Source organism: Eleutherodactylus coqui, chromosome 13 (assembly GCF_035609145.1).
Source record: "Eleutherodactylus coqui strain aEleCoq1 chromosome 13, aEleCoq1.hap1, whole genome shotgun sequence".
Taxonomy (NCBI): domain Eukaryota; kingdom Metazoa; phylum Chordata; class Amphibia; order Anura; family Eleutherodactylidae; genus Eleutherodactylus; species Eleutherodactylus coqui.
In genome coordinates this window covers 116,138,658-116,154,826 of record NC_089849.1, presented here as the reverse complement: position 1 = coordinate 116,154,826, position 16,169 = coordinate 116,138,658, and positions in this window count along the sequence as shown.

Below are 16,169 nucleotides of genomic sequence, written 5' to 3'. Positions count from 1 at the left end.
CATAGCAGAGGATTTCTACGTTGGGTCGTAAATAAGGCCAGCCTCATCAAAGGCCAAACAGTGTGCACACTGATAGTGATGTTTTAGGGACTAAGCAGACCTTCTAGCAACACAGCAAGACAAATGTTGTTCAGTGGGGTACTAGTATTTGCAATGTTCAAATATTTAGCAGAGAACTGTAATTGTGACTTTTGCTGGAGTCGAGCCTGGGACAATTAGACAATAGTATTAAGTCTTTGCAAATCCACAGGTCGCTGTGTGCGTTAAAGGGGTTGTCCCGCGCCGAAACAGGTTTTTTTTTTTTCAACACCCCCCCCCCCCCCCCGTTCGGCGTGAGACAACCCCGATGCAGGGTCTTAAAAAAAAAACCGCACAGCGCTTACCTGAATCCCCGCGCTCCGGTGACTTCTTACTTACCGGTTGAAGATGGCCGCCGGGATCTTCTCCCTCGGTGGACCGCAGGGCTTCTGTGCGGTCCATTGCCGATTCCAGCCTCCTGATTGGCTGGAATCGGCACGTGACGGGGCGGAGCTACACGGAGCCGGCATCCTGCACGAGCGGCCCCATTGAGAAAACAAGACCCAGACTGCGCAAGCGCGGCTAATTTGGCCATTAGACGCCGAAAATTAGTCGGCTCCATGGAAACGAGGACGCCAGCAACGGAGCAGGTAAGTGAAAAACTTCTGATAACTTCTGTATGGCTCATAATTAATGCACAATGTACATTACAAAGTGCATTAATATGGCCATACAGAAGTGTATAGACCCACTTGCTGCCGCGGGACAACCCCTTTAAGTTGCGGTTATTGTTCCAATATACTGTGTTGAAGTTCAATTTATCTTATCCATTAGGTGCACTGCAGTTATCGCATACAAAGTTTGAAATATTATCTTTGAGTATCCATAGCACATGGGCTGTAGGCCTTAGCTAGGCGTAGATAGGACTACGTAATGTTACCATGACAGTTTGTTTCCTGAATTGCATCACACTGTTTTGCTCTAGTTATTTGTTTCAAAAGAAAAAGTTTCCAATTGCATAACTCCATCGTCTGCATCGTATTTTGTATGCTGCGTCGCATCCCACCACCTGTGAAATGCATGCTCATTGATTGGCTAAGCAAAGACTATTTGGCTACACTGCCTGTTCCAGAGGAAGAGAGGAAGAAGACAGAGTTGTCAGCTGGCAATAATCCTGTTACAATAATCATGGTAGATATAGATATCTCACCATATTTGGTACCACATATGGTGCAACAGGAGCTTTAAGTTGTAGGTTTGATTTAAAGTTGACAGGTGTCTCCCATTGGCTGGTAGGACTATACTTGTAGAACTAGTGGTAATGATGTAGAAGGATGCCCGTGGTCAGTTTGCTGCTCTGTTCTTTAAAATGTCTGATTATCATCTTCCATAACTTGCTAGGTTGATGTTTCGATCTCCAGTCGATGCTCATAAAGGGCAACGAACAAGTGTAGTTTCTCAAGCCTGTCAAGTTCTTCACCAACGAACCCTCAAGTCTTGACTGCTGCCGGCATTCTACAGTGTTACCTGACGTGAGAACATTGCCACGCTATGTCCTGAATGGCAGAAGATCATAGCAGCCAGCTGGTGAAGCCGGGCCAGTAAGGATTCATTACTGCACAGACTGCATCTCATCTGGCTCTTTTGATGGAAGGTGCGATTCTTTCAGGCATAGTAAAAATGCAATTAATATAGACATTGCACTGTCTGCATGGGCCGGTGGTTTTTAGGTTATTTGATATTAGTTCTTTCGTACGTCAGGTTTAATTAGCCATAGCTTTCCAACTTTGTTATAATCCTATTTGTTTAGGCTATATACTTTATGGTGCTATTATATTCTTGGGTATTGGATAAAAGAGGATGCTCTGTATATTGTAAGGTTACATGTAATTAGCTATGGGGGTGCAGACACTGAGGAGGCAGGTGCCTAATGTAAAGTTCACTCTGCCATATAAAAAGATGTAAAATCGTGGCCAGGGTTAAGCTTTATGGTTTCCCTGATAGATGGACTAGTAGTGGAGGATGATACAGGCTCCGGGAGCACCATGCCCAGGTCTTTTAATATGGCCAGCATCTCCTAGTCTACATAAACAGATGAAGGGGCAAGTAAGCCTTCATGGCCGAGGGTAAGTCATACAAATGCTTTCTGGTGATGAAATGCACACGCAATAAAGTGGGGAGTGACATCCATAGGAGGTGTAGTCGGAGCCAGACAGCTTCAATGCTCAAAACTGTCACGTCTATTCTGGACTGTTGACAAAACTCTGCATAACAAGGTACTGGAGCAGTCAGCACAGTTGTGTATGCTCACCGCTAAAGGTGGTTTAGACGCAGGAGCAGATTGAACAAAGGGGTTTCAGTCTAAGCGGGACACTCTAAACCCCTTTGACAGAGCCCGCCTTGAAGCAGAGCACCCTCCCTGAAAGGGACGACCCTACTACTTGCACGAGGCCAGGTCCAGAGTCAGAGGTGAACTAGAGTACAGAAACCGAGGACAAAACGAAACTGGCAACAAACAAAAAATGAAAATACACAGAATACAAAACAAACAGGGACACAGGGAACTGACCAGAAGACAGACAGGTAAACTGAGAGTGCTGACAAGACCAAAGATACAGAAATATAACTGGCACTCCCAGCCAGGAAGAGCCGGATTATATAAGGAAAGTGAAGAAACTGATTGGCTGTCAGAGCTGTCAATCAGCACAGACAGCACAGTGGTTGACATAATTAATGAACCTACTGGTTAGCTGACAAAGCTATCAATCACCAACCACAACCTCAGCCAACAGCAGCAAAGATATACTAACCCTAACTAGTCTAGACAGAAGATATTAACTCTAACTTGTCTGGTTAGAAGATATTAACCCTAACTAGTCAGGACAGGACCAACTAAAGAAAATGTGTGCTGTCAGTGACGTGCCCAAAACCTGAATAAACTTTAACAAGATAGAGGTTTATAAAATAACAAATCGCACGAGTCCTCCACTAGCAGTACACTATCCACTGGAAAACCCGGTTTGCCGGGTACAAGTGCTCACAGTCCATGTGAGTTGTCCACGATAGCAGATGTAGCTGTTACTCTGTGTGGCGATGGAGAGCGGGAAGAGAGCGCAGGGGTGAAAGTCTTGAGCAAGGTTCTACAACAACTGTCCTGGCTGAACTTCCGCTTAACCCTCCAATGCAGGGTCACAAATGCCCATAGGGCTGTAGACTTTCATTCCAGCTGCTCAGGGGAATTTTCCCTGACCTTTCTCACCCAGTATGGTTGCCTTTTTCACTTGCTTCTTGCTTAGAGACCTTCTCCCCGTGCCTCTCCCTTGAGGGCAGAGTTGTGTTTTAGTGCCAAAAATATTTGCGTTTGTGTTAGCCTAGCTCCCCTCTTAAAGGCACAGATGCTAACATATAGTATACACAGCAATAAACCAGTACAGCAGTAAAACCATGCTACTCTACCCCATTACACTTGTTACAAAGACACTGGTATTATAATATATAATATAATGTATAATTATAAATGATACATGATAAATGGGGGCCCGCTTACAGATTTTGCATTTAGGCCCAGGAGCTTTAAGTTACACCTCTGTATGATTGTATCACATATCTACTGGCAAGTGGACTCTTTATGGCACTATGGAGATGGTGCTAGCAACACCTGGGTGCGGAGTCTAAGGCGATCTCTTGTTCTTCACCTCTAACCACCTTCTGGAGGTATCATCTTGTAGGCCAGGCCGCAGTCCTAAGAGCAACCTTACATAGCAGTTGACCAAAAGGTATGAGTCAAGTGAAGCAGAAGGTCAAGAAAAAGTGCAAATAGTTAAGGTCAATATCCAGGCCGAGTCATGGAAGCAAAAAGATGGCCAGGAACTGGGTCAGGTGAAGCTGAAGGTAAAGACGGTGCAAACAGGCAAGGTCACTTTCCAGGTTGAGTTATGGACGCAAAAGAGCAAAAAGATGGTCAGGAACAACATGGGTCAGTAACAGAGGTTGAAATAGATGAACACATCTTTGTAACAGAACCCTTTTGCTCAGTCATTTTGGAAATGGAATAATAATTCTTAAAATGGGTCATCTAGTTTAGAAACCCCCTTTTCAGGAGGTTTCATATTTGCCTGTTAGGGAATTCTGATCCTTAACTTTTGGTCAGAGTGGAGAGCCCTTACAAAGAACATACTTTGCTCTGGAGGACTCATCTTCATTGCTGCCATGTTTTCCCAGCGACTACAGCTGATTGTTGGACACTTTGTGATAAGCTTGTCAAGTCACCCTTCTTAGGGCGCTATTACACAAGCGCTAGCATTAGCTGCGAGTGCTCATGTTTTCCAGAAGATTGCTGGGTGATAACCGTGAGCACAGGTGCCGCCCAGCAATTAGCTCTATTAACAAGCTGTAGCAGCACTAATTGCCGGGCAGCAGAAGCCCCACTCTCTGCAGTGATGCAGGCGTGATACAGTTAGCATGTCATGGCCTAAGGCCTCATGTCCACGGGGAAAAGAACAATTAAAATCCGCAGCGGATCCGCGCCCCATAGGGATGCATTGACCACCCGCGGGTAGATAAATATCCACGGATGGTCAATAAAAGTGAATTAAAACATTTCTAGGAGCATGAAAAAAAATGGACATGCTCCATTTAGGTGCGGGTCTCCCGCGGGGATGGCTCCCGCAGGCTTCTTTTAAAGCCTATGGAAGCTCGCCGGATCCGCAGGAGACCCGCGCCTGAATTAAACTCGCCTGCTCCGGGCGATGCAGATCTGCCTTCCTTCACGGCAGGATCTTCTTTCTTCAGGCTATCGTGCCGAGCACATCCGCCGGGCCGAAGAAAGAAGATCCGGCCGCGAAGAAAGGAAGACCTGCACGGCTTGCAGCAGGTGAGGTTATTCTTATTATAATGCCTCATGTCCGCGGGGCAGGAGGGACCCGCTACGGATCCTCCATGTAGCAGGCCTGATTTTCCCCGTGGACATGAGGCCTAAGAGTTTCGGGAGGGAATGATGCCACTTTCCCTGGTGGCACAAATAGCGCATCACCAGTGGCCGCATCGAAAAGGACAAGGACTATAAAAGCATCATGGGCAACATCTTGAGGGAGCAGTAGAGTGCAGCGTATACCGCATTTGCGGCCATATTTCCCCACTTGGGATACGGTGGGGACCCACTACCTACAGGAGTGAAGATGTAACTATTTTTGTACACTATACTTTTCATTAGTGCTGCAACCATCGTGCCTGCTTACTGGTGCCATATTACACCACAAATGCCGGTTTTACTGAAATCCTTTAGATTGTTAAAAATGGAATGAACAGGGTATATGTGTAGGTTGCAGTGGAATGAATCCATATTACATATAAACAGATGCCCCAAATATTTTCATTAGGGTGCATTCAGACGAACAAAAGTGAGTTACGCCTGCCATACATCGGGCGCAACTCGCATCACACATCACTCGGACACTCAGCAATTGCGATGCTTGATACACGGAAATTGCAAGTTGTGACCCAGAAATCAAGGGTGCAGCTCGCACCGCCCAACACACAGGCACCCTGTGTTGTGCATGAAATTGCACATTATAGGTACAATTTTGGGGCCAATATCATCCAATAATGAAACTGCCTTCATTTTCTCCGGCTCACAGCATCACTGCAAGAGGATGAACGCTCACGTAAATAAAGCCATTTAAAAAAATGGGTTACCACATCACACGAGTTCTATGCGTTGCACAAATGCACAGAACATGTACGTATCTCACGCCCCTCTTGGCTGATGCACCAGGGACCTCTCTTTGGCTTCAGCAGTGATATACTCTCAAACCTGTTGTCTACATGCAAGTGTACGCTGTGTCTGTCCAAGCTTGTCAGCTGCTTTTGTGTTGCCATAAGGAGTTGATAATATAGTTATAAATATGTTTTTATACCTGAATTCGTTAAGCATCATCGTTTTCAAAATGGAGTCATTTCTGGGGGTTCTCCAAATGGGTAATGGGGCCTAAATTACCTTCAAGCAAAATTTCTGTTCTGAAAGCCACTGGTTGCTCCTTTCGGTTTGGGCCGCGTTATGCATACAGACATAAGATTAGGGCCACAATGCATATTTATCAGAACACAGGACAAACGGGGATCCATTTTGGGGGGAAAGTCTTCATTCCTATGTGTGCTGTACAAAAAAAACTTTTTAAAATGACACAATTGCCAAAAAAATGAATTAATGTTAAATTTGTACGTCTCCTAAATGGTTTGAAAAAAACTAAAGTTTTTCAAATGTGCATCCAGAATAAAGAAAACAGTTGGAAATATACATCTTATCAAAAATTTGTACAATATTCTTGCACATATTTGAGATATTGCCATTGAAAATGTGAAAAAATGACACTTTTTTGAAAATATTCTAAATTTTGGCGCCTTTAGTAAATATACACAAATTCTATCAAACTATTTTTACCACCTAAATGAAGTACAATATGTGGTGAAAAAACAATGTCAGAATCACTTGGATATGCAAAACCTTTACGGAGTTATTCTGTGTTAAAGTGACACATGTCAGATTTTTAAAATTTGGCTCCGTCATTAAGGCGCAAACAGGCTTCATCACTAAGGGGTTAAAAAAAAGGTCCCAGCTAAAAATACTAAAACGAAAAGCCAGTAAAAATTTGAGGTTTAGAGAGTCTACATGATCTGAATTCTTGTACAGAGTCCATCTGCCACAGAACTGCTCCCTGTGGGGACAGTAAAGAGTCCTCGGAAATGTCCCTAACTAGGAGTACAGCTGATGATAGCCTACCATGTGGGATCTGATTCAGTGCAACAACTTGTAAGGTTGTTGCAAGTGCATCATCTACCATATTCCAACCTGGGAAAAATGGTGTAGAACCCAGGCGGCTTGAATAATAGCACACACAAATCTGAATAGTGCTAAGTAACTCTCGTCATTTGCTGGTATGAATCCCAAAGGCATATTCGATGAAAGTACCTGTGTCTTTTTACAGGATATTATTGTTTATTATATATTTGGTTATGTGGCTAAAGCCACAGAGAAACAGAACTATCGCCCTAATAAATCCTCCCCTACCCACCTGCTCACCCTCGCTATCCTGCTGTTACTAGCTGCAGGGGATATCTCTCCCAATCCTGGCGCACCCTCTAGTGCCCCTAACTATTGCCTCCAACCTGCCCCACTGAGACACCCTTCTAGCCCAACCACTAGTCCATGCATACCCTCCCTTCCTTTCAATGTGCACTCTGGAATTGCCAGTCAGCATGCAACAAACTCCCCACCATTCATGACTTTTTCCCTGCTAAATCCCTAACCTGCTAGCTGCCACAGAAAGGTGGATACAGCAGTCTGACGCTGCCTCCCCTGCTGCATTGTCTTATAACGGCCTGCATTTCTATACCCCTAGACTAGAAAACAGATTGTAGTGGAGGAGTAGATGCTCTTCTCTTTCCACAATGCACCTTCCAGGTCATCCCCCAGGTAACCTCACTCACTTTCCCATCGTTTGAGGTACATACCCTATGACTTTTTCATGCGCTGTCCATGCGAGTAGCAGTTATCTATTGCCCCCCAGGTCCTCCTCGCCTTTTTCTAGATTGCTTTGCCCCCACTTCTTCCTAGGAGATTTAAATATCCCCACCAACGACCCCATCTCCCCATCTGCTTCTCAACTCACTGCCTCTCCCACTCATAGGGATGGCAATTATCTGGATCTGGTCTTCCTCTGTCCCTGTTCTGCTTCCCACTTCACTAACACCCCTCTCCTGCTCTCAGACCACAGCCTCCTCTCTTTCTCTGTCAAGCTCCTTAGCATCTCCCCAGACCCTCCTACCTATCGTACATACAGGAACTTTCAGGCCATTCACATCCAAAACTTTGCCAAGTCCCTACAGTCTTCTCTTTCCCCTATCTCCCTCCTCTCCTGCCCCAAACTGGCTGCTGCACACTACAAACATGCCCTGGATAAAGCGGCAACCCCCGTGATCCAAACCATCCGCTACAGACCGCGGTAACCCTGGCTCGCGCCTCAAATGTGCTTCATCCAGGTGCTCTAGGTGTGCTGAACAGCTGTGGAGAAAGTCTCAAAAGTCTGCAGACTTTCTCCACTTCAAATTCATGCTCAGAACCTACAACCTCACCCTCCAGCATGCAAAACAAGTCTACTTCACCTCTCTTGTCTCCGCACTATCTCACAACCCTAAGCAACTCTTTGCCACTTTTCTCTCCCTTCTTAGCCCAAAACTGCTGCCTGAAGAGCTGGCTGCTCACTTCAAAGAGAAAATCAATGACATCTGGCAAGAAATTACCTCCCAATCCCAGAATAGCCCTGACCCTAGTTTAATCAGTACTGCATCTAGCTCCTGCTCACTTTCTGTACTCAGACCAATGACAGAGGAAGAAGTCTCCAAATTGCTTTCCTCTGCTTGCCCCACCACCTGTGCTAGTGACCCTCTCCCCTTACACCTCCTCCTGTCCCTCTCCCTGGTGGTTATCCCCCACCTCTTCACTATTTTCAATCTTTCTCTGACCTCTGGCATTTTCCCCTCCTCATTCAAATAATCTATCATATACCCCCTGCTAAAGAAACCGAATCTTAACTTGACTGATCCAGCCAACTACCGACACATATCAAATCTCCCCTTCATCTCCAAACTATTAGAACGCCTAGTTTACTCTCGCCATATAAGCTATTTCTCAGAAAACTCTCTTTTTGACCCCTACAGTCTAGCTTCCGCCCTCTACACTAGACTGACTAAAGTGTCAAATAATCTCCTGAAGGCTAAATCGAGTGGTGACTATTCCATACTGATCCTCCTCGATCTCTCTGCAGCATTTGACACTGTTCACCACAAACTCCTCCTCAGTATGCTTCGCTCTATCAGACTAAAGCACTCTGATCTCTCCTTGTTCTTCTCCTACCTATCTGACTGCTCCTTCAGAGTCTCCTTTTCTGGCTCCACCTTTTCCTTGCTGTAGGGGGCCTTCAGGGCTCGGTCATCGGCCCCCTCCTCTTCTTCATCTACACAGCCCCTATTGGACAAACCATCAGGAGATTTGGCCTCCAATACCACCTCTACACTGATGACACCCAGTTATACACCTCTTCCCGTGACATCTCTGCACCTTTCCTCCAAAACATCACCGACTGTTTGCTGTCTCTAACACTATGTCCTAACTCTCTTCCTAAAACTGAACTCATCTTCCTGTCCAGTCGCTCCTTGGATGCTTCTGCCCTGTGCTAGTCACTGCTTGTCCAATACAAAATTTAATTTAAGCTCACCACCCTCATCCATAAAGCTCTCCATAGCACTGCAACGCCCTACATTGCTTTCCTCATCACAATCCACCACCCAACCCAGGCCCTCTGCTAATGAGTGCCCCTTTAATTCAAACCCCTCTCATTCCCACCTCCAGGACTTCTCTAGAGCAGCACCCCTCTGGAATGCACTATCCCTGATACTATTGTCTATGTGTATAGCACCCCTCACATCATACATCATACATCTCCCCTTTACCTTCTGTATATTTGTTGTATGTAAGCTCGCAGGACCCTTACCCCATCAACTGATTACTTCATGTAACCATGGTTTCCCCTCTTGTAAGCGCTGCAGAATTATATTGTTTTTTTTTTTAAATATCATTATGCTTGTCTACATTATATTTTCTCATCTTTTGACAGTTTTTTTTTTTAAAGCTTTTGTCTCCCGCCACCCCTTCACTTGCTTAGCTTTGTGTTATTGGCTTGCTCCTTTCTCCTGTGGCTCATCTCTTCTATGCACTTTCTGTGTGCCCTAGTCCATCTGTACTTTTGTTCGCACCTTTTGTGTGCCTTTCCTGGCTCTCCATCATTTCTAAGAGACGTGCCTTCTCTGCTGATATCATCCAACTGCGCCCTGACATTGGACTCCATGTGATTTCTCTGCCCTATGTCCATTGGTTGAGTTTAATTGGGTTATTACTCTCAAGCTGTACATTTTTCTTACTTCCTATTTATGGATCTTCTTATTTGTACACTTTATGCCACCTGAGATGTGCTGGCGTAGGTTGACCACAGGTAGCATTTATCATTCTCTTTATGGCTTATTCAGACAGGCATATATCGGCCGGGTTTTCACGCCTGGCCGATATACGCTGTCCCTCTCTGCGAGAATTTCTTTGTGGACCCTTCCACACAGAACCTCCCCAGTATTTATAGTAGTAGCACAGTAGATGAGCTTTTGAAAATCTCATCCAAAATCTGTGGACAAAATCATCCGCACCTAATTCAACTCTTCTTAATTAGGGGGTTAATTTTGCACAAAAATACTTGATTAAACCCCAGGTTTTTTAGGCAGACTTTCACTGCTGATCTGCTGCATAATATCCACTGCGGACATTCCGCAGCAAATCCGACCTGTGTGGACCCAGCCTTAGGATAACTTTACAAGTAGAGAAAATACTGTGGAGTTAAAAAATACGCACCGTCGGCGTGGATTTTGATTCTGTAACTGATTTCAGAAGATACCGTGCGCCCTGTCACATCCAAAGCCTTTGCCTCCTCACGCCTGCTTCATTAAGCATCTGGCAGGCTCTAGTGAGTGCAGTGCCAATGGTCAGGTGGTGCAGAAGTGTCCAGCAGCACTGGCACTCACTAGAGGCCACTGGGTGCCCTGAATATCACACGCTGTGATAAGCCATGCCCTACGCCAATTTGGGAGTACAAATTTATAACAACTTTTGACACTTTCAACAGAGGGCTAAATTCTTCAAGAGGATTCATGCTTGACTGGGAAGTATGAGAAATCTACAGAACAAGATAACACTCTGGCCTGGTGACCCCCTAACACTAAGGTCCAATGCCCATGGATGAAAGTTCCACAGCGTGATTCTGCGCGGAATTTCCGCAGTTGCACGCTGCCATACGATTGCACACATGCACGCAATCCTATGTAGACAGCCGCGATTTTGATTGAGGAAAATCCCCACAGTAACAAAATTGCGGCATGTTCTATTTTTGTGTGAGCCTCTCAGAGGCTCGCACAGAAACAATACTGCTGACGCGCCGGCTCTGCTCTGCACATGTGCAGCTGTGCACCAGCTGGCACATCGCAGAGCAGAGAGAGAAGACGCCGGACAGGTAAGCGAGAGGTCAATGCAGGGGCACGGGTCGCATCCCGCTGCGAGAATCTGACCCGGACGTGTGCGTGAGGCCTAATTCAGAGACCATAAAACCTTCACATCTTTATCAGTGCACTATTTAAGTATTTATTTATTTATTTCTCTACTCATCCTGCTGTAGTATTCTTTTAAGTGCAAATTAACCACATCCATGTCTGTGCCTTGTCATAAGTATGCGTGTGTATATATATGCATGTCTCTTCGGATCTATTTCATTATGCTTAAGGAAGAACCCTGAGAGGTTGGAAAGCTTGCTATAAGATCATGTATTTTTGTTAGTCATTAAAAGGTATCATATCTACAAGATCACTTGGTTTCTTTGGCTGGGAACAATCACATTGTGCCCTGACCACACACTCCTCATGGTAGTGGTGCCCTGCAGTAATTTTTCTTTTCCCAGTGGCACCCCAAGGCTGAAAAGGTTGGGAAACACTGTTCTAGATGATAACATCAGATGTCATGGCTGGATCTTGATTTTGCACTTCAGTTGAGTGTAAGGAGATGTGGCATCGACTTGGCAATAGAATGACACACCTGTTGGAATGACATGCCCCCTGCCCAAGTAGAGGGTGGGCCACACTGGGTCCTGACCTACTTTAGTTCTGGAAAGAAATTGTTGGGCTTTGTCTTTGCCTACATGTTCAATTCTACACCTCTATAGATCAAGCGTCTACCATAAGCAGTGAGCTAAGTGCATTACTGCAAGTGATATGTTCTACAAATGCACATTGATCGGAGTCCATCTTTGTTGCTAATTAGATCTCATTAGCGCTTGTACTTCTTCATTGACGTTAGAACGCTGTGGATGAGAAGCATATGTTCAATTCCATACCTCTTCACATAGATGATATATCTGATGTGTCACCTCACAAGCGCTTTGTCATATTGTCATTAAAATCCTATAGGAATCTCTGGGGGATGTGTCTTTATTGTCGCGGTATAAATCTAACATTAACATAGTGGCAGATGTAGATGGAGAATTGAAAGCAATAGAGATGCAGAAGCTTTGTTAGTGTACCCCTCCTCCTGCCCACCCGCCCATTTCTGTGACTAATGAATTTGATTAATTTATGCATTACTCTGTTAACTGCACCATTCATAATAGATGAATTTCTGTGAATGCCGAATGTTATAAATTTTAAGGCAGCTGTTCATACAATGCTAAAAACAGAAAGCCATAAAGAGTCTCGGATTAATATGTAAATGGCTGTCATTCAAAAAGAAAACATAAGAGTTTTTTTCTATAACTGAGAATGCCTGTAGAGGTTTTGGAAGGTAGTAGATGAAATTTGTCTACAAGGCCTGCCTCGTTTACGTAGCCAAGTTGTTAGATCAGTGTTTCCCAACTCCAATCCTCAGAGACCCCCAACAGGTCATGTTTTCAGGATTTCTTCACTATTGAACTAATTATTGTCGGTCCCTCAGACATTGCCACAGGTATTCTTACTATAGGATATCCTGAAAACATGACCTGTTGGGGGTCACTGACGACTGGAGTTGGGAAACACTGGGTTAGAGGAATGGTGGAGGCATCAATGATGCTGTTATATGAGATAGGCTAGGACAAGTCAATTTAAAGTTGTGACTTCTAAATATAGAAGTAATGATAATGAAATGGACTGGATGGCAAGACACCGCTTGGTGACCTTTAATCCACTAACTCCTAAGCAACTATAGTATGTGTTAGTTTATCATTGTTTTAGTGTCAACTTGACTGCACTCCTTCTAGAATAAGGTCGATGGTTGAAGGATCATTAAACAAGCAATCAACTTGTAAATGGTTGTTTTGCAGATGCAGCGATACGCATTGTAGTCCATGTTGGCCATTGCAGTCATTCAAACTGGCCATACATTTTCAGTGGCACCGAGCGATGGACGAATATTTCCTCTGTGAATATTTTTAACAGTTAACAACATTCGTAGATGAGAGATCATCTGAAAGAAAATTTCAAATGCGGGCAACTTCTTTCTGAATGATGACAGTGTGTCATTGGTCAACTAAAACGACTATTGCTTGTTAAATTTCACCCAACCAAGGTCATCTTGATTGAAATCATCTGTTGCGGCAGGTTTTGGTTTTTGTTCACAAAGGTCTGGTTTATGCTAGTGCTGTTTTGGATTTTCTTCTCAGCTTTCTCTAGCACTGGTGGGAGTGGAGTGTTCTGCTACTTGTTGCACTTGCCTAGCAATTAGGAAGGGCTTTTATTCCTGTATTGGCTGTGGACCTCTGCTGATTATTCTCAGTCTTCATCTGATGGTTGTTGGAATCAGAGCTGGATCTTGATCTCCTGTTTTTCCCTGCACATTTCAAGCTAAGTACTGGTGGTAGCTGTATTCTTACTTAGTTGTTTAATTCTGTCCCAGGTAGGGACAGTGAGTGGCCAAGCAACATGGGTCGGGTGCTTTCTTATCAGAACGAGACATCCTCTATAGGCAGGTAGGATCTCTTATTCTGAGTCCTATAGGGAAAGTTCTCTTCTCCATCTACTATTCCACATGTTACCTGTGGTGGGTTATGTTCTTTGTTCCAATGTATAAACATAACCCAGGAATTGTTCAGGGGACCAGTTTCAGTACATTCTGGTCAGACGTGACATTATCCATTTTTATCAACTTTAGTGTAATGTGTATGAACTCTTTAGATTTTAAAAGGGCACTTTATTAAGACCGATTTTTATGTCAAAATATGGAAAAAAGGACCAAGAAAAGCTCCACTAAAAAGTGGCTTTTTATACAAACAACACTGTGTGTAAAAACTGTATTATGCTCTCTGAATTGGCATTGTTTGGTGGTTAGGGCATGTCTGTAATAATGTAAATTACCAGAGCATATGGTTATAACCTAGGAATCACAGAGAGCCACACAGCATGGTTTAATGGGCCACATGTGGCTCCTGAGCCATTTTTTTAGGACCAGTGTTCTAGAATCTCTATGTGCCATTGCCCTAGAACCACCAAGCATGAATGTATCAGTTTCATAAAACCCCAGATGTCAAGGTGCCATTGTTCAAGCAGCTCAAATTTCAATGTATCATTGTTCGAGGAACTAGTAACTCGCAAGTGCTAGTTTGACATTTTTCTGAAACCCAAGTATCAGTGTGCCAATATTGGCCTTAAATGTTACTATGTATTCTTGTGTTGGGACCCCAAATTTCCTCGTCATTGTTGTAAGACCCAATATCATTAAGCCGTTATTCTGTAACAACAAGTGTCAAAACAAACAAAAGTAAGTCATAAAGCATCTTTGTTCTGAGTCCCTACATTTCCATTTTTTGTTTTGTTTGTCCTCAAGTGTGAAAGCATTACTGTTCTGAGACTCCAAGTATCAACATGACATCGTTTTGGACTTCAAAGTGTTACTTTGCTTTGTTGTGAACCCCTAAGTATTCGTGCATCATATTTCCACAAGAGTCACTGGTCTAAATGTTTTGTATACTGTAACATCGTTGAACCTCAAAATAGATCACTAACCCAACTTTTGCTCATAACTCTTATCTTGTACATTTGTTGGTATCCATTTCATTATTTTGCCTAACCCAAACTATCTTATGGGTCAAGGAACAAAAACAATTAGACAGTGAAGAGTGTAATGACATCTCCTCAAACATCCAGCGTGTCAACATTGTCAACAGTTGTAGAGATCAAGTAGGCTAAAAATACTAAACTGACCTTTGAATTGAACAATGTGAAGGTCATTAAAAGGTCATCCATGACCAAAAACAGAACATCAGATGTGGTAGGATCAGAAAAGACAGTTGACTCACTGAGGACAAAGCAGGACAGAAGTTGCCTGATATGTATGCCAGGAAGGCTAGTGGGGCTTAATTGCAACACCAGACACAACCTATGGACAAGAGTGGTGCTTTTCCTTGGAAAAACTAATCAGAAATTATTGTGTCTCCCAACAGTCCCCGAAAGGCATGTACTGGTCCCTGTTCCTGCAGGGGCAACTCTTTAATGGAGAGTGTGGGTTGGGATAGCATTTAAAATCAATGCTTAATACGGGGAAGCAACCTCTTGGACTCCTGATAATCAACAGAATGAAGAGGTCTGTGGGTCTCACTGTATATAGGCACAGCCCTGAGTATGTCTGTGCCTGGTACTGCAGCACAGCCCTTCCTTTTATTGAATGAAAAAAGTTGAGAAACTTTGTAAATACATTATTTACACTGAATGACTACTTTATTAGTCACCTGCCCTGTAACTATTATAGCTTCCCATTGATCTGTTTTAGGCCTCTTTCACACAGGTGTTGCGATTTTCGTCGACCCGAATCATGGCCGAAAATGACATGAACGAGAGAAAGCAGCGACCAAATCGTTCAATCTCCTATTTTCTCGCCTATTCAGATGGCCGTGCTGCGGCGAATTCCTTCAGCTGGGTGGAGAAACCTTAGTGCTGCTAAAGTATCCCCCCCCCTCCATTTGCCAGCTGATTGCGGCAATAAAAGCTCCAATAGAAGCAACAGGACGGGCAGGGACTTGAGCAGCGCTTGCCAGGCTAATTTTCTTCCCCTCTCTCCCCAGCCTATGGGAGCTGCGGGCAAGGGAGAGACGCTGCTAAAGTCCATCCCACCTCCCTTTCTTCTCCCCTTTTCTGATGGCTCTCGTAGGCTCCCATAGGAGTTTATGGGAACTGGCTACGTGTTCCTGCAAAAAGATTTTCCATTCGTGCGTATGTGCTATCTTTTCCGGACGGCCGATTTCATGCACTGGAAAATCGCCCATCTGAACGGATGCATTGGAATCCAGTGCTTCAGATGGTCACAATTTTTGTCTGGCATTTTATTGCGGCGCAATAGCAACGATAATATGCTCCTGTGAAAGAGGTTTTAGTGAGATCTGAGGGATCTCCACCAAGGCCTGGTCATCCATGCTAGACTAGTTCGGGCCAGTGTTTTAAAAACTACCCACCTTGTTGGGTTTTCTCATGCAGCTTTGTCAAGTGTATACAGAGAGCGGTGATCGAGCAAAAACACCCAGCGAAGGGGGATCCTGAGGATA